The sequence below is a fragment of the Ursus arctos genome, unplaced genomic scaffold (genome assembly GCF_023065955.2).
Source record: "Ursus arctos isolate Adak ecotype North America unplaced genomic scaffold, UrsArc2.0 scaffold_17, whole genome shotgun sequence".
NCBI lineage: Eukaryota > Metazoa > Chordata > Mammalia > Carnivora > Ursidae > Ursus > Ursus arctos.
In genome coordinates, this window is record NW_026622841.1 from 18,347,440 (window position 1) to 18,367,059 (window position 19,620).

The 19,620-nt window shown below is 41.9% G+C and overlaps 1 long non-coding RNA gene across 4 annotated transcripts in view; it reads left to right on the top strand.

Annotated features, from left to right (window-relative positions):
- Nucleotides 1–203: 203 nt before the first annotated feature.
- The window catches only part of LOC123000882 (uncharacterized), a 55,609-nt gene continuing 36,192 nt past the window's right edge, over nucleotides 204–19,620 (top strand). For 3 of the 4 annotated variants that reach the window (XR_006409241.3, XR_006409242.3, XR_006409243.3), the window contains exons 1-2: nucleotides 204–348; nucleotides 11,758–11,881. This is a non-coding gene — a long non-coding RNA (uncharacterized LOC123000882). Of the gene's footprint in view, nucleotides 349–8,708; nucleotides 8,921–11,757; nucleotides 11,882–19,620 lie in introns of those variants that run through there. The other variant, XR_008959686.1, reaches the window with a different exon arrangement.

Below are 19,620 nucleotides of genomic sequence, written 5' to 3' on the forward strand. Positions count from 1 at the left end.
AAATGCATTGAGAAACTCGAAAACACTGCATTAGAATGTGGAGCAGAAATCCTGATCCAGCACTTCCCCGCCTCAACTGTGGTGTGTGTGTGTGTTTTTTAAATGAGTGACTCAATATTTCCATTTGTCAGCACAAGTGTTGCCCTGTTCTTCTCTTCCTGTGCAGGAGGCAGGCCATCCTGCTCTCCAGGCATAAGAGAAAGGCAACCTGTGACTTGCTCGTGGAGGGAGTGGGATGGGCTGTGAACACTGCTTCTGTAGGTGGTGACTACGCCAATTGGGTGCAAGCAGATGCCCTCCATGGAAGAGGAGCTTTTAAAGGACCAGGCGCTGCGAGTTTTGGCAAAGGTGAGTTGCCAGGGTTCTCTCCCAGCAGGCGAGCTGGGGGTGCTCTCCAGTTGTCCTTTGGGTAAGTGTGCATCCTGGCGGGCTACATGTCCCGTCTAGTCTCGCAGGGCTTTTTCAATTCAGGTCAAATGACCGGTATTCTAGCACTGGGTACTGTGCTGGGTACTGTGCTGGGCACTGGGAATGTAGATTTGTGTAAGATAAGGTGCCGACCCTCCTGACAGGGAAATTTGGAGGTGGAAACAGACACAAACATACTATCATAGGATCCTTGACTGTGATAGGTGCGGGGACACTAGCATCTGAGTGCACACTTGGAAATGTAGGAGGGATGTTTTTCCTTTCCACAACCACTGGGGGATATCTGTGACATTTGGTGCCTGGTTGCTGGGGTGTCAAGTGTCCCACAGTGCATGGGATGGTCACGTACAACAAAGAATTGACTCACTTGAAATACCACTAGTTCATAGAAACGAGCTAAGGGATTGGACGATGCTCTCTCAGTGGGGAAGTCGAAGGAAGCTCTGACACCAGCCCCTTCCCTCCTTCCTACCTGAGGGGTCTGACGCCCGCAGGACAAGAAAGCTGGAATCTGCGGGGCTCCTTACTTTGGGTAAAGCTCATGTTTCTGCTGAAATTCAGGAAAGAACTAGGATTAGCTTTGGTGAAACAGGGACTCCACTTACAGTTTTTCAAGTGTGAATTGCACAACTCCAGGGGGAGCCACTCATGTTTCAATCACTGTTGATTTATGTAGCTATTTCCTGGCAGCTGGTGGTAAAGTACCCGGAGAAAGGGATCCTTACGGATTCTCACTGAGCCCGAGGCAGGGCTGGGCTATAGGGTGGCGAGAATGACATGTAGGTGGCATCCGGTGTGGAGAAGACTGGGTGGTGGGACTCAGGCAGCTGACCACGGTGATGACTGTGGCCAAGGAAGGATTCTGGTCTCTGGTCAACCCGTTGCAGGAGTGGCGAAGTAACAGGGCTTCAGCAGGCTTCATCCTGACGGGGGACATGTTCAAGTTTCCACTCAGAGTGAGAGAAATGCCCAGGGGCCTTTGCTCCCCTTCACTGACTCATATGGGAGGGACTTGGTCTCCGGTGGGAGGAAACACACTGTTCCGACTACACACAGAGGCAGATGGACCCTCCCCCAAATCTGGTGGCCTGTGCACACCGAAAGGGGATGAAGAGGTTTGTTACTCCCCCAGGCACTCCAGCTTCCATAGGCAACTCTCCCCACAGTCCCGTTCACTTATGCTCAGGATTTATCTGCCACCAAAATGGGTTTAACCTTCTGAGCTTCAGTTTGGCACCTCATGCTTTTCCAAGGGAGAGAGCAGGGCAGGCTGCTCAAGCAGGTCCCTAATAACCTCCCATGACATGGGGGAAGGGGCATGCTGTGCTGAGTGTCCCCAGGCACAAGGCTTGCAGGATTTGACTCTCCCGCAGTGCCAAATGAGAGAGCGTTCAGAGAGTACTCAGTATTTCCATACCAACTTGCCCAGATGTGGGGCGCCTCTGGAAGAGGGAGGGGTGAGACTTAATAGCTGTCAGCAGTCACACAAAACAGTGAACTCAGACCCCTTATTACGTACATCCTGTCTCTTTAGGACACAGCCTTGGTTATGCTCAGACATTTGGGAAGATGGCCAGGGAGGAGGGAAATAGAGCCTTTAGGGCCCTTTCTTTTGCATGGCTCTACTTCTACCTACTCGGGGAAGAATGCCAGAAGGTGGGAAACTGAGGCTGGCTTAGTTCAGGGAGGCATGGGGTCCAGTGGCTCTCGCGTAGTTGGGTAACACAGGACTCACTAGGGCATGTTTGAGCCAGAATCATTGAAACTGAGAGACATAAGATCTGCTTTAGCTCTTGGGTCCTGGAACTTTCCCTGTGCTCAATTCCTTGGGCACATCCATTAATGAGTGCTGAACATTTTCTGGAGACAGGATCAGGGTGGTGTGCTTAACCAGGGTCCATATTAAGAAGTGATATGCTGAGACTTGGTTTCCACACCTCCCAAAATGAAAAGTGGCACCGCTCTTAGCTTTCCTCTGGAGGCTGAAAAATAAAATGATGAATTGAACGCTTAATGCATTGCAAGCTAAATGCACTTGGGGATATAAGCGAACAAGAAAAGAAAGGAGGCAGAGTTATTGAGGCAACAATTCAGCTTTAATTGCGTTTGATATAGACCACCCTTTAAAAATAGTTTGGTCGGTTAAAGGCTGTAGTAATTTATGGAACTATCTTATTGCTTCCAGGGAAGTTGACAAGTCTGGACTGAATCAGGAGAATCAGCATAAATCTCAGCCGATGCCTAATTTTAGAGATGTCTGGTCCTTGAAGGAGTCTTGCCACAGCCAGATGGGGTGGGAGACAACATTTGAGGATGGAAAAGCATGAGGTGCCAAACTGAAGCTCAAAAGGTTAAACCCATTTTTGTGGCTGATAAATCCTGAGCAAAAATAAATCGGATTTTGGGGGAGAGTTGTGTATGTAAGCTGGAGTGCCTGGGGGAGGCTGCAGGAGTCTTGAAAAAATCATAGGGAATTTTTTAAATTCCTCCAGGCCTGGGTGTTGTTCATCTCAAAAAAACCGAGCTCCTTCTCCCCGAGAGCTGCCCCAAACAAGGTAGCAAGGGAACCACGGGCTCTCCAGGACTTTGCTTCCTTACCTGTTCACTACAGACATGCCCTTCTCCTCTGTTAGCAAGACTTCCATGGCCTGCTGAGGTCACTCGTCATTGCTGAGATGTTTGCCTTCTTATGGCCTGGAGAAATAAGGCCCTTCTGGAGCGTTCTTCTACTTTTAAGTTCTCTGTTACATGGTGTTCCATGTCAATTTGTTTACATCTCTGCTTCTAGAAGTTTTCAAAGGAAAGCCTGCATCCCATTCGTCTGTGCAGAGCTTGCTGTATCATAGCACTTGGCACTTGGCAAGAGTTCAGTTATGATAAGAGTTGAGCTCAACTCAAAGGATTAGTCTGGGGGTCTTAATGGTAGATGATAGCTCTTAGACTCTATAATTTTAAATCCAACTCGATGAGGCCATATGGAGAAGGGCATGTAAGTGCTGACATGACCTTTGTACTTCTCAGAACATCGGTTGCAGTGCACTCGTTATTCTGATTGTGTTTATTATTATTTTCATTTTCTTCTTCTGGAGGAAGGGACAACAGGAGCAAAGAGACTTTCTGAAGGGGTTGAAGAACTGCTTATTCATTTAAGGGGTAGTATTACCAGGAACAAAATCACTGAGGATCGTGTTATAATATATTTGAAGTTTAAGATTGTGATGGATTTGGGAAGTGTTTCTCAAGACTTTGTTCCCAGACCATCTGCCTCAGAATCTTTTGCTTAATGCATATTCCTGGGCCGTGGTCCTAGACCTATGGAATCAGAAGCTCTTTGGGTGTGCCCAGGATTCCGCACTTTAAGCAAATTCTTTGGGTGACACCAATGTACACTAAAGTTATAAAATAACTTTGGTGGGCTTGGGAATGGGGGGAATTTAACCCAAGCAGCACAATCACGTGTGGATTTGTTGTGGTGCAAGGGACAGAGCCAAGTCTTTAGAGTTCTAAGTTTCTGCATGGAAATCCTCAGTGGAATGCTTGTTAGCTTCATGGCCACCAGCAAATAATATCATCTGTCTCAGCTTCTCTTTCCCCATCTGTGAAATGGGGACACTAATGTCTTCCTTGTTGTAAAGACGAACGCAAATATATGTAAAGGGCCTGGATGTAGAAGGTGTTCAATCAGTGATGGTAGAGATGACTTTTGGTAGCAGCCATCAGAAGGATGTCATCCCAGTTTTAATGGGCATTTACCTGTTGGGGGAAGGAAGAGAACTTCCTAGTAAGATCCTTTACAGGACTAAGATGGTTGAGGATGAGATGTGTAGAATAGAGGGAGCTAACTTTTTTGATGACATTCCTAAGACTCGTAGAGAATGTTTCTCTGAGGATGTTTATGGCACATCTTCACCGGAAGGATTGCTATAATGTTTCTAGTGTGTCAAGAAATTAAGGAACCTCCATTCCTTTTATTTTTATTCATTTTTAAGTTTTTAAAAACATTTCATCATATAAAACTTAAAGTTTTATATGAAAATAGGTGAGTATAGCAAACTTCTACATGCCCATCACGCACGTTCAATGATTATCAGCTCTTGGCTAATGTCAGTTGTACCACCTGCTCTGAATGGATTACTTTGGAGCAAATTCCTAACATCATATTCTTGCATCCATAAACATTTTAGGATGTGACTCTACAACAGACAAACTTTTTAAAGAAAAAATAAATAACAATAATACCATTATTAATCAAGAATTAAAAATGTCTTTAATATCATCGAATACCTGTCAGTGTTCAAATTTCTCCAATTGCCTACAGTCTTTTTAATTTTTTTTACTTTTTTTGCTAGTATCAGGGTCCAACCAATGTCCATATATTACCATTAATTCATGTCTTTAAATTTTTTAAAAAGATTTATTTATTTGGGAGCAGCGGGAGGGTCGGAGGGAGAGGAAGAGAAATCCAAGGAGGTTCCGCACTCAGCGCAGACCCTATGTGGGACTCGATTTCACAACCCTGAGATCAGACCTGAACTGAAACCAAAGTCAGATGTTTAGCTGACTGGGCCACCTAGGCATCTCGATGTCTCTTAAATTTTTAAAAAATACATTAATTTCCTCCTCGATATCATTTTGTTCCCTTGAAATTTGTTTGTTGATGAGTTTTCCACAGTCTGAATTTTGCCGATCACATCCCTATGGAGCAGTGCCTTTGTGCTCTGCATTTTCTAGAACTAGTAGTGAGGTCTAGAGGCTTGATTGGATTCAGGTATGATTATTTGGCAAGAATACTTCATAAATAGAATTTCTTCCATTGGTAGGCATAGGATGTCTAGTGTGTGTGTGTGTGTGTGTGTGAGATGTGAACAGCCATTGATAATCATTGTCTAGATCCATTCATTTACTAAGGACAACTATTATAATTTTATCTTATCTTGTTAATTACTTATCCAAAGTACATCTTCAAAATGAAACTTTACTTTATCAACTATTTGGTTATTCAGATGTATAATTTCTATAGGAAAGTCAGTATAAATGCTTTTTTTAATACAAATTATTTTTTCAGAATAATTAGTTGGTTCTTCAGCATTTTCCAGTTACTGACTTTTAAAAAACATAAACTCATGGATTTAAACATTTTTGATGTGTTTGAATCCATTGGAATATTATTTATGTTCTGAATGTGTCATGCTTGGCCAGCGGGAGCCTCTTCAAACTGGCCTTTGAGAGCTTCTAAGGTGACGTGAGTAGATTTCGCAGCGTCCTTGCTTTCTGATATGGCAGAATGTTTTAGGCTCATCTTGTACATTTTCCCTTCCAACCTGAAATCAGTTATTTCTCCCAGAAAATGGTATTTAGTAACCATAATCTGGGGGCTAAGAGCACCTCATTGCTGCTATGTTGGTTTACTGATTCCAGGTTTTTTCAGTGGACAGAACTAGAAAATAAATATTTTTTTGGTATGTCGTGATTCTATATTGATTTTTGGTTCATATTCAGGGCTAAAGGACTTTTCGTTCTTTCCTCTGTATCTCTTTCTCTTATGCCTAAGTCTTGATTCTCAATAATGACAAATAATTGTTTGTTTTATCCTACAATATATACAAAAGAGTTTTGGAATAAAATACCAAGACAATCATCAAAAATATCTGGAAAGAGTTTAAGATTATTTTTGCAGCTCTTTTGTCCGGAGGGTGTTTTCCATTAGGCTGTAGAGTCAATGTCTGTGTTTTAAAGTCACTAGACTGCTGTTTGTATGGTTACATTGCCTCATCAAAACACAGACTCATGTGTTTCATTTTGCTGGTGAATGTCAGGATTTTCTTTTTTACAACTTAATTTTCTTGGTAATTGTGTAAATATTTACATAGTTTCAAAGTTAAATCTGCAAAACCAGGTATAATCATATAAGTCCTGCTTCTATTCTTATTTCCTCCACCCTATTTCCTTCACTTACCAAAGACAATCCATTTTCTATATTTTCGTGGTTTGTCTTTCTATTTTTTAAATAGAAGAAGATTCATGTGCACATGCACAGACATACACATTTACATCAGTGTTTCTTAACCCAGATGAAATTGGTATTTTGGACTGGATAATGTTTTGTTGTGGACGGTCATTCTGTGTACTATTGCAGCACCCCTGTTCTCTGTCCATTAGATACCAGTAGCATAGCTTCAGTTTTGACAACTTAAACTGTCTTTTTTTCTTTTTTAAAAATTTTATCTATTTATTTTTTTGAGAGAGAGAGAGTAGGGGGAGGGGCAGAGGGAGAGAGAGAGAGAGAGAGAGAGAGAGAAAATCCCAAGCAGACTCTGCACTGAGTGTGGAGCCTGGCACAGGGCTCAATCTCATGACCCTGAGATCATGACTTGAGCCGAAATCAAGAGTCAGACGCTTAACCTACTGAGCCACCCAGGTGCCCCCAAAATGTCTTTAGACATTGCCAAATGTCCCTGTGGGCACAGTTCTATCTGATTGATATATATGTACATTTGTAAATATGCTTATTGACGTATTCGTTTTCCCCTCCAACTTCTTAGATGCACAGCAGCAAATTATACCCATTTTCTTTACCTTCTTTAAATTTAATTTTTTAAAAATTTTCAACAAATTTCATTATCCACATGCAAAATCAACAAGGACTGTTTTTGCCTGAAGCATACTTCAGAATCCATGGTTCTAAATGATATATAGAAAACATTCCTTCCCAGAAAAGTGGAATACACACTTTCCTTAAGTACACATAGAAGCCCCTGGTTCAATTGCAAAAAAGAGACATAGCAAATATTACAGATTTAAGAAGACTGAAATTGTACCAAGTGTATTTTCCAACCACAGTGGTACGAAAGTGAAGATCAAGCACAAAACAAAGTTGGAAAATCTAACAATGTAAATACTAAATGTTTAATATGTAAATACTAAGCAACACACTGTGGTACAAGCAGTGGGACAAATAACAAATGAAATAGCAAATCAAAATATTCTCAAAGCAGAAGAAAAAGAAAACACACTATTCCAAAACCTATGGGATGTGGCAGAAGCAGATGTTAGAGTGAAATTTATGCTATAAATGCTTGTATTAAGAAAAAAAGTTCAACTAGATGACATTACACCACAAGGAACTAGAAAAAGAAGACACTTAGCTGAAAAAATCAGTGAAGGAAGGAAATAACAAACAAAAATCAGAAATAAATAGAACAGAGACCAGAATAAACAGTAACATAACATTGAAAGTAATGACCAGTTTTTCCAAAAGAATAAACAAAGTTGGCAATGCTTTAACTACATTGAGGGGGAAAAAAAAAAGACTCAAACCGAAATGAGAAATGGAAGAGAAAGCGATACAACAGCTAACCACCGAAATACAGAGTGTGATAACAGGTGACTATGAATAATTGCATATTAACAAATCGGAGAACTTGGGGGAAAAAACCCCAGATAATTCCTAAAAACACACAAGTTACCAAGATCGAATCATGAAATCTTGATTTCAAGAAATAGGAAATCTTTTTTGACCAATAGCAAGAATGAAAGTTGAATTAGGAATCCACCTGACCTTTTTTGCTCGACAAAATGCATCCTGGGGATTACTCCTGAGTATTACGCAGAAATAGTTTTCCTTCCTTTTTCCAGCTGTATAGTATTCCACTGCCCCATTCCACCCTGTGTTTTAGCATTTTTCCCCAGCTTTTATACAGAGGTACACAGAATAAGTCCACAACTATTTGGGCTAGCACCCAGAGAGAGTTTCAGTTTTCCAAGCGCTGAGAAAAATTGTACAACACACTTTAAAAAACAGAGTAATTATCTTCCTCTTGCCCCATCAGCATTTTGTTTAGTGCGACAAGTTTCGCCCTCCCCCATCAACAACTATTAAAAAGAATTGGGGCGCCTGGGTGGCTCAGTCAGTTGAGTGTCTGCCTTCGGCTCAGGTCGTGATCTCTGGTTCCTGGGATTGAGCCCCATGTCAGGCTCCCAGCTGAGTGGGGAGTCTTTCTGCCCCCCCCCCCACTTGTGCTCTCTTTCTCTCACTCTTTCTCTTTTTCTCTCTCCCTCCCCCTGAAATAAATAAATAAAATCTTCAAAAAAATTCTATTCTTAAAGCTCAGAATTTTTTAAAATTTAAGAGTACATTTCTGGCATTTTCTTAATTATTGTCATTAATTTCTGAACCTGGATCTAGTTAGGCTCTTGTTTGCTAATCTGCAATGTACACATTTAAGCTGCCCCAAGCATTATCATTTTACTTTTTAATTTTTCCTTTTCAGAACTTTCTGGATTTTTCTCTCATTGTACAGAGGAGAGTTTTCCGTTCACTACAGTGGCCCTCAAGCCTTCTCATCAACTGCGAGGATCAAGGAATTATTCCAAATTTCTAAGTGGGATTAAATTTAGGAATTTGGAATTCCAGTCACTGCTATCAAATAGCGGCTAAAAATGTTGGTTTCCTCCGAAGATCAGCAGGCAGAAGGATGTTACAGGATATGAGGTGGGACAAGGAGCTCCCTTGGTGCCTGAACAATCCTCAGAATGAGGATTCTGAGGCCAGCCCGAACAGAGCCCCCAGCTGGGCCAGAGGAAATTAGGCCTCAGCTTCCATTGGGGGAGACAGAGGAGCCCTGAGCTTTTCAGGGATGCTGGGCTGATTCTTTCACCAGTTCACAGCAGCCTGGGAGCAGAGCAACCTGCTATCCCTGACAAATGAGAAGGCCAGGCTCAAATTAATTATTTTGGCACTATTATCATACAGACCAATTCAGTACATTTACTTAAAGCTGAATATTAAAACCTATTTATTTTCTCTTCTAACTCATAAGCTGTCTCCCCTGCCCCTGCCCAAAATGGGTTACATTATGAAAGCTGAAACTTCAGGAAATTCCTCATTTCCATATGAATATCTCATTCTGCAGTTTGAAAAAGTACAAAAGTATAAAATGTACCTCATTTTGACATGGCCCCCAGGAGAAAGAGTTAAAGGAGATTTTGCTAAGGGTGTGTGTGTGCTGAGTTGTCAGAAAAGAGAGCGTGCAATAAAGACTATGATCTTTCCTATTTTTAAAAGGAAATATTTTGTAAGAACGAGGCATGAAATCTGCCAACTCACTTTAGGATGTCATTTTCCCAATGACCCTCGAATTGTTTCATCAAAATCTTTTCCTATCTGGGGCGCCTGGGTGGCACAGTCGTTAAGCGTCTGCCTTTGGCTCAGGGCGTGGTCCCGGTGTTCTGGGATCGAGCCCCACATCAGGCTCCTCTGCTGGGAGCCTGCTTCTTCCTCTCCCACTCCCCCTGCTTGTGTTCCCTCTCTCCCTGGCTGTCAAATAAATAAATAAAATTTTTTAAAAAAAATCTTTTCCTATCTAATCAGTTATACCCACCTCTCTGGACCCTTTCTTTTACAGAATTGCAAATTTTTAAACTTCTGTTTTTAGAATTATCCCTTGTCTATTAATAATGGGCCAATGATAACACATGTTCAAGAGCAAAATCCAAAATACAATTTTGTATAATGAAAAGAAGAGACAGATTTTTTTTTTGCCAGTTAAAATACCAGCTCGAACAAATTATTTGCCCTTCGGTATTTTTTTTTTTATCTTTTATTTCTCTGTTCTTGGGCTCAAGACGAACATATCTGCTTACTGCTGTTTTTTGCTCGTCTTTAATCATACAAATAGCATCTAGCCTCCTCTTCCATCTCCTTACTGCTCCCCCACCCTCCTTCATTAGAAGGTTCCCTCTGTTCTCATTTCCTCCTTTACTTCATTGTGAGCAGCTGGGCTATGTGCTTACAGCAAATTAGCTGTAAAATAAAGCAGTCTTTTTTTCCCCTTTTATTTTTTTTTCCAGGGTGTTGTGGGAGAAAAGGTGGTTAGAGAAATTATCCCACAATAAGCAAGTGTGGACAAGGATCAAATAAGCAGAAGACATCAGCCTGTTGAAGGGTTCACTCACACTGATGAACCATAGTTTAGTACATTCCCCTCCTGGGGGGTCCCTTTTGCATCATTCTGCATGCTTACCCTCAAGTTCTTTAGCAAAGGCATTTTCCCCACAGTTCCTGATTGCCACAGACATTCACCAAATGAAGTCCTGGTTGGAATGTGTGTTCTTTAAAATATTGAAATCCAACTGCAGTCTTAATGTTGTTGGCCTCACTTTTTGTGTGTGTTTAAAAATGCAACAGCAATTGTCACAGCAATTCATCAATTTAAAAAGGCAGGCAGGCACTAAAATTGTGTATGGTCTCGAGAGGAAAATTAGTTCTAAAGGTAAGGAAATCAAAATAAGCTGGATGAGAGAGAGAGAGAGAGAGAGAGAGAGGGAGAGAGAGAGAGAGATGGTTAAAGCAAGAGGGAGAGAGGGAGAGGGAGAGAGAGATGGTTAAAGCCTTAGGGACTACTCCCAGGCATCAGGGCGTCCGTGTCCCCAAGGTGGGTTTTGTGGTTCATCGTGGTCTGCAGGTAATCAACGAGCGCCTGTCCTAAAGGAGCAGGATGACCACACACACTACGATTCTTTGGAAGGTCAAATAGAATCCTCTGTGCTTGGTTTCAAGCATGCTGACAAGAGGATGCTAAGTATCCTTGAGGCCACTTGGCCTCTCTCCCTGTGGCGTGTTCAAATCTAGCGTATCGTCCTCTCTCTATCCCAGTTCCAGTAGCACAGACCCACCTTAAGGTGGGTGAGTAGAAAGAACACTTCGATGGAGGCAGGAGGTCACCCTACACCTTGCTGGACCCTTCATCATTATATTCAGTGAATGTCAACCTTTTTTTGAAGCAGTGAAATATTTTCTTTTCCAAAGGAAACATTACTTGGCATTTAAGTATGCAAAGCAGCTAAAGGAACATTTGAGTACCTTAAATTTATTTTGCAATTTACAAATTTATGCAACTGTGATTTTAAACTCTGTTTATTTTAAAGACGCTCAAAGAGAATTCTGATGCCTTTTGCTTGAGCACAAAAAATTGAAATTGGGGATTAGAGATGACTGTTACCATTAGAACAGTCTCACTTCCCAATTCTACTCTCTTTATTTATGAATTTTTGTTTGGGTTACAGAGTAGGGAGACAATTTTGAATCAGACGTTTAAGTAGAGGGATATGGTAAGATTTTTGTTTTTTATTTCATTTCCTTTGTGACCTCAGAACATGCTCCATTTCCTAGGAGATGACTGCCAAAGTTGGCAGAAACACAAGTCAACCTGAGAGTACCAGGTTACACTTAGTGATCTCACATTTGTTCATATCACTCGAGTGTCTTAAATTAGTGTTGAAGAGTGGTTGAACATATTTACAAATGCAACCCTAATTAAATGTCTGCAGAATCTCTGAAGCACCGTGGCAAATGGGAGAGTAAAGAATGTGGTTTGGAAACCATTGCATGAGCATTTCCAGAGAGATCGCCGGCAGCACCAGCAGCATCTTGGGAGTGAAGTCACCAAAATGGGTGAGACAAGAGTGTGTGTGCGCCTCCTTAAGACCCATAAGTGTTCTGAAGGGGATCTGTCGTCTGTTTTGGATTGTTGGAACAACTTTTCAGCTTCACGTTTTGTTAGAGGCAGAATTTCTCTAGGTGGTACCATGCAAATTGAGGATGCTGGAGCCGGGAGCCGGGAAACCCTTCCTGATTCTAGAGCTGCATGGTGCGGTGTGGTAGTCATCAGCCACATGTGGCTGCTTAAATTTAAATCCTCATCCTCAATTAAAATTACATAAAATTAAAAACTCATTTCTGCAGCCTCACCAGCCACATTTCAAGTATGCAATAGCCACGTGTGGCTATCAGATATCATATTGGATAGGACACATTTGGACTTTTTCATCATCACAGAAAAGTCTATGGGAAAGTACTGCTCTAGAATGAGAGCCACTCACCAGTCCAAAGGCCATTTTGAGGTTGCTCTTGAAAATAGCTTATAACCCCGCATAGGATTATCTCCCCAGTCATTGCAGATATCCTCTCCATTTTGCTGGAACTATTTAAATGAAAGATGAGGGAGGAAACATCTGACAACATCTTCTGTTCCTTACTACAGCCCATGATAGAATGAGAGAGAGTACATTGGGGCTTATATTTGGGAATTCCCTTGAAATACCATAAGGGGCAAGCAGAGTGATTCAGAGAGAGAACTTTGGAGTCAGGCTACAGTTTCTGAATCCACACAACCACTTACAGGCTATGCCATCTTGAGGAAGTTAAATGCACTGTTACTCAGTTTCCTCTTTTAGGATAATGCCAGTACCTACCTCATTAGATTATTGTGACACTAAATAAGATACTGCCCAGCGCCTAACTCCTAGGGAGCACTTGATAATGTGTTGGTTACTTTTATTACTATCACCACCTGCCCAAACTAGAAATTCCATTTTGGAAGTCATTCTTTGAATAACAGTTTCAAACATATGAAACACAACAAAACTGTGTTTTCTAAAAAACAGTTTTTAAAAAAGTTTCTAAACTTCTTTCTAAAAAATCTCCCAGATAAGAGAGTAATAGTCAAAATGTGACCAGTGAGAAGGCTGTCTGGGTAGGGTTAGGAAACCACCAAATGTCACAAATTCCCCATTCTACAGTTTCTTCGATTCCTCACTTTATTTTTATTTATTTATTTATTTATTTATTTATTTATTTATTTATTTATTTTAAAGATTTTATTTATTTATTCAACAGAGAGAGAGATAGCCAGCGAGAGAGGGAACACAAGCAGGGGGAGTGGGAGAGGAAGAAGCAGGCTCATAGTGGAAGAGCCTGATGTGGGGCTCCATCCCATAACGCCGGGATCACGCCCTGAGCCGAAGGCAGACGCTTAACCGCTGTGCCACCCAGGCGCCCCCGATTCCTCACTTTAAAGGCTAGAAGTAGTTTTCAAATAATACTTTAAAGAAGAGTGTTTTCTGAGCTCTTGCCTATTTAGGACAGTCTGTAATTGTCATATGAATGACAAGTTGGCTGGGCATTAAATTCATGGGCCCCAAATCACTTGTTCTAATCCTGGACAAACTTGGTACCATGGTTTTCTGATATTCAGTATTTGAAAGCAATGCAGCCTGATTTTGGTTTTTCATTGAGGATGTGTTTTGAGTTCCCCCAGCAATGAACTCAGAGGCAATGATTCAAGTGGGCGGACTTTATTTGACAGGTGAAGGAGTGGGGTGGAGATGCAAGACAGGGAAGGAAAGCAGCAGGTAAAAGGTGAGTCCTAGAGTGGATTAGCAAGCCAGATACCACTGTATCCACCTGGAGCTGAATCATGCTGGATAAATTGTGGAAATCAGTGAAAAACACATTTCCCAAAGTTATCCTCTCAGAGAAGTGAGGACGCGGGGGTATGGAATCACCGAATCCTGTGTCTTACTGCATGAACACAGCTTCTGGGAATATTGATCCCCCAGTACAGCAGACATCTGCAAGGGCAGAGAAAGGGCAGGGTCAGAGAAAGACTAGAAGAGAATCCTGGGGGTTGGCAGTTGGAGGTCAGGCTGCCTACGCCAATGTGCTGAGGACAAGAGCAGGTGTTCAGGGACAACAAGGTCCACCACAGGGAGCAGCCTCTTTCTTCTGTGGGGTTGCTTGATGCTTGAATGACTGATTGATTGATTGTAATTCCACATTTTTTTCCTGTGTCCTCTTTCACTTTCTCTGGATCTCACTTTCTCTTAGTTTCTCTTTTCTCTGTCTCTTATTCTCCATCTCCCTCATCTCTGTCCCTCTTTCTCGGATGCTCTATCACTTTTTAATTTCTATCTTTTTTTTTCTCTTTCTTTTTGATTGGATTAGCCCTGTTAGCAGGCGAACTTAGTCCTGAAAATTTTTCTTCAATTTTATCTTTGTTTATTTCTTTGGCATTGGTTCTTTTTTTCTCTCTCTCTCTTGTTTTCCTTCAATAACTATATTGCGGAGCTCTAGCTAAATGTTCTGCCCTGTGTATCATATTAGCGCTTGTCATTTTTGTCTCTATACTTTTCCTTTGCATTCAAAACAAATTTTCTGGTTAGTCCCCCGCATTGTTGCTTTTATTTTTGACATTGTTGGATCTGCTCTCTATTGTCTCTAAATTAAATTTTATTTTGCCTTTGCAAACTTAGCTTTCTTGCAATTCTTCCTTAAGGGTCCAGCTCAATTGTCATGTCAGTTTATTCCAGATTTCTGCTGCTCTTTCATAGATACCATGACTTTTCCAATTCTATCAAGAATATTGAAGAGTTTTCTATTTTTTCTTGTCCTTACGGTAAATCATTTTCTCTTCTCCTCTTAGTCTTTAGGATAATGTCCATTTCTTTAATATTCAGTATTTTCTATCATCTGTATGTGTAAGTTTTCTTTTTATTGAATCTCAAAGAAGGCCACATCAACTCAGAGGGACCATTTGCCAAACAAAAAAAAAACCTGTGGATTTTGCCCCCATTCTGTTTGTTGCCCACTGCTGGCTGAAATGTAAGTAGGAGGTCAGGTCGATGTTTGTACCACTCAGCTCAGGCTCCCCTGTTGAACTGGTCTTCATTGAGAGAGGCTTTGATGGGTCAAAGAGAGACCTTCCCCTATTCCTGGCACCTAGTTCTCTTGCCCTCTGAACCCGCAGAGTTCAGGAAAATATAGACTTGCCAGCATGTGCTGAAACCAAGGCTATTTGTACTCCCTCCATTGTCTATATTCCTTTACTTGTAGGAGCTATGCTTCTCACAATGAACTTGGCATCATGAGTTCCATGTGCTTTCTTATCTATTTTTTTTAAAAAATATTTATTCTCTGTATGGGTATTGAAATATGAGGAATGATTGGAATAATCAAGTCGTATATAGTGATTTCAAACCCAGGTTCTAGAGCTAGACTGCCCAGGTTCAAATTCTGATTTGCCATTTATTAGCTACAAGACCCTGACAAAGTCACTTAACTTCTCTAGGCCTTTGTTTCCTTGATTTGTAATGAGGGTGAGAATGAAGCATCCGCTGCGTTGGGTTGTTGTGGATATTAATTCCGTTAACATATGTGAAGTGCTTGGCAGAGTTACTGCACAAAGTAACTAATCAATAAATGTTCGCCCAAATTATTATCTCACAAACCCCTCCTGTGCAATGAGAGAAATAGCCACCGTGTTTTTTGGTATGGCTGGGTAGTCATAAGAGAGAAGGGACTGGGGGACAAATGAATTTTCTCATCTGCTTTGGTCTGGATGGGACTGCTCTATCTAACTGATGAGACAAAGCAAGATAGACACTAGTGGTTTTTCTACTTCCAGTACCATCAGCCTTGTAATTAGCAGAAATCCATAATTAGTAGAATTAGAATTCTGACCACAGGTCATCTGTTGAGCTTCGCTTTTGGTTTTATGGTGAGTTTTCCTTTTATTATGTGTTTTCATGTGTATTTTAGTGGAATATTGGGAGAAATTGCATTAGACGACTGGGGAGATGCCATTTTAAATGGTAATGATGTAGAGTTTTTTCCTGCTGATCTTGCAAATTGCTCCTATCCTGTCTTGGTTCAGAAGAGGCAGTAGCAGGCATGGAGTGCAGCCTTTATCCATGTGGCATGGGAGAAAAGAGAGTCCATCCTGAGCCTTCTCAGTTTGGGAGTGTGTGACATTGACCATCTGACTGCCTGGATCATGAGATGCAGATATGAACACAAGTTTAAAATAGGTACTGGTGTTATGCCACGATTCCATTTAGGGAAGGGGGATCTATTTTTTGGCTGATTTATGAAGTATTTAAGGGAGTGTCTGGCATACAGGAAGTGTTATAAGGGTTTTTGTATCAAACAACTCTATGTGGTAGGTGCTATTATTATACCCATTGCACAGATGAGAAAATTGAGGATATATAATTTTTCCAAGGGCACACATCTAGTAGAAGGTAGAGTCTGGGTCCAGCCCCAAGCAGTTTGGTTCTAGCTTTCCCATTCTTGCCAACTAGACAACTGCCATGCCTGACAGTCATTTGGGATTCTGCCATGGGCCTTTGCTCTCCTCCAAATGAAAAACAGATCAGGAAAGTTGCTGTTGTCCCCATCAAATGAAGTTTACCAGAGAATGTTCTCAAGTCTTGATGCTACCATTAGTAGTGTCATCTTCTAAACCCAAAACACCAACTCTCCATTTCTCTTCGGTCACAACTGCTGTTCTCTGGAGCAGAATAAAAAGTAAATACATATGCCATGAACCTCTCTGTCAAGGTCCATGGGTGTATGAGATAGATAGATAGATAGACAGACCTCAGTATATCTGTGGATGCCTTCCTTCCCTAGGTATTATTAATATTCTGAACACCTTAAATCAATTTTTTTACTTGGTAGAGTTTTTCGTGTCAAAATTAACTGAACCCTTAGCCACCCTCTCTCCCACTTATTAAGTGTAGCTGCACCACCATTTGGTGCTTATGTAGGTAAAATGTCAGCACAGGTCTGAGAGGTCTATCTATGGAGACATCTGCTACCTGAAGCCCCATGAGTAATAGCCTGGCCATGGAGTGAGTGGGAGAAACATCTGCTCTGCACACAGAAACTGACTGCTGTGCGGGCAGAACCAGGCCACTGGGAGAGAGGGAGCAGACTAGTGACAATGGGGCTGCAGGCGGCCAGAGGCAGTATTCTAGCAGGCAGCTTCTCTCTTCCTCACTCCTTCCCTAATAGGAGCGGGATCCATGCTGTGATAGGTGAGATAGCGTACAGGCAGATTGTCCACCAGATGGTACAATCTTCTATTTAAGAAATATTTGAAAGGGCAACAAAATACAGCAGAAACCATCCGACAGTCCACATGGCTAATGCAAAATTAGCCAAAATGATGGCGGCAGCAGTCGTGGGGGTGTTGTGGGGTGAGATGTAGGAGAGGCTAAGGGGAGACGAGCACCATGATGTCTGGTGGGGCAGATGTCGGTCTAGTTTGAGATGCTTCTCCAACATGGCACCGTGGGGCTTTGATGTGCTTCTGTGAACCACAGTCTGTAGCCTGTGTTTGAGAACGGCCAAGGGCAAGGGTGATGGACACAACCATGATGATCCAACCTGGCCTGGGTCTCATGAGCCAGGGACATCTCTTGTGTTCTCAGTCTCGGTGGAGAGGAACTTTGGTTGCCGTCGCTATTCTGCGGCTCTTTTCTCATTTCTGTGTCTCTGTTGAGTGGCTTTTCCTTACTGATGTTCTGTTACAGCACGTTTGAACACAAGTCTGCACGTTGCCATCAGCAGCATCATGGATATTGTTAGTTGAGCTTTAGTTTTGTTCCAGGGACTGTGCTAAGCATTCCCCCTAGTAATAGTTAGTACACACTGAGTGGTTACTATATATCAGCATTGGTTGGAGTGGTTTACATATATTGTCTTATTTAATCCCTGCAACAAACTAATGAGGCAGGTACTATTATTACCATTTTAATTTTACACATGGGGAAAGGGAGGTTTGGAGTCCTTACATAACTTGCCCAAGGCTACAAGATTATCAAGGAAATAACCTTAATGGGGAAAAGAATGTGTTTAATCCAGAATCCATGCTTTTACATGCTGTGCTCTACTGCCTCAGATATGTACAGTTTCTGTCTTCATCCTTACACCACTGTATGAAGATGCTGTCGTTCCTAATGCACAGTTGAGGAAACTACAGCTCAGAGAGTTAAAGGCATTCGCTGAGGTCACATGTCTAAGAATCAGGTCTGTCTTTCTCCCCAGCTGGTGACCGGCTGCCATGCCAGACCACCTCTTCTTCACCCGCTTCTCTAGCTCCTTCTCTTCCCCTGCATCAGCTTTCTCAGCATTCATGCTTGAAACCCTAGCAATGTATTGACATTATGCAGTTGACCCTTGAACGATGCAGTGGTTAGGGGTGCCAGTCCCTCCTGCAGTTGGAAATCTGCCTATAACTTCCAGCTCCCCCAAAACTTAGCTACTACTAGCCCACTGTTGCCCAGAAGCCTTCCTGATAACACAAAGTGTAGATTAACATGTATTTTGTTTGTTTGTGTATTATATACTGTATTTCTACAATAAAGTAAGTTAGAGGAAAGAAAATGTTATCGAGGAAATACATTTATGTTCCCATACTGTGAAAAATCCACATATAAGTAGACCCACACAGTTCAAACCTGTGTTGTTCAAGGGTCAACTGTGTTTACTTTCTAAGTCTTATTTCGTCGTCTTTCAGAGTATCTCCCTTCCTGCTCCTTTCTTCTCCATTCCCGTGGCTACTAGCCAGTCCAGAAGAAGTTCCTGCGCCCTCACAGTGTTATGAAAATATTTGCCATCGATTGTCACATGCCTTCCCCCCAAAAGTGTGCCATGCCTTCTAGGCATGAGCCTCAGAGACACACACTACCATCCTACATTCTAGAGGTGGCGATGGCAGAATGGCTTTCTCTATTAACTAGCCCCTAAAAGAAGGGCTATCTCTGTGTCTCTGTGTGTACGGACATTCGACACAGTGTAAAAATGTAAAATTGGGTCATGTTTTCCATGAACAGATCTAAATGCACTTACATACCAATACCTGTCCAAGGATGAAACTATGAGCAGAGATAAATGCCCCCGAGTTGTGATGGCTCCGAGTAGATTGCTGCTATCTGTAGGGGCAAGCCAGTTTTCTGGGGAACATTTCTCTTCGACCATTACAGAAAAAGTGTCAGGAATCTGGGTGTCTAATTTTTGGAAGGCAGTGAGGCTTCATTATTCATAGAGGATTCTTCCTGAGAGTTACAACAGACAATGGAACAGAAATGGGGTTGACTAACCCATTGACCTTGTATCGCAAGTGCAGCAAGAAATAAAAACTGAACAGACCCCTGTGTTTTCCATCCCCCTGAGGGCTCTGTCTGTTCTCAGGCCTGGGCCTCTTTCTGTTTTCCCCTCTGGAGGGTTCCAGTATCAAGCATCTCTGTGTTAATTAACTCAGCATGTGGCCCATAAAGGCCTGACGGCAGATAGCTAATGTTTTGGATATGCACACAGTTTAAGGATTAGCTCAATTCCAAAGGACAACTTAACGTTGTCACAGTACAGTTGACACTTGGTGATCCGAGGCAAATTTTGGGTTCTGGGCAATCTTCCTTCTGCCACCATCATGCATATGGGCCTCCACTCCTTACTCTCAGCTCTTAGACATTCAGACAAAGCAAGCCAATTTTAATATTTTAATTCACCCTAAATAAAATCTTGTAATTGCCAATAAAACCCAACAATAAAAAAGCTGTACACTGCAC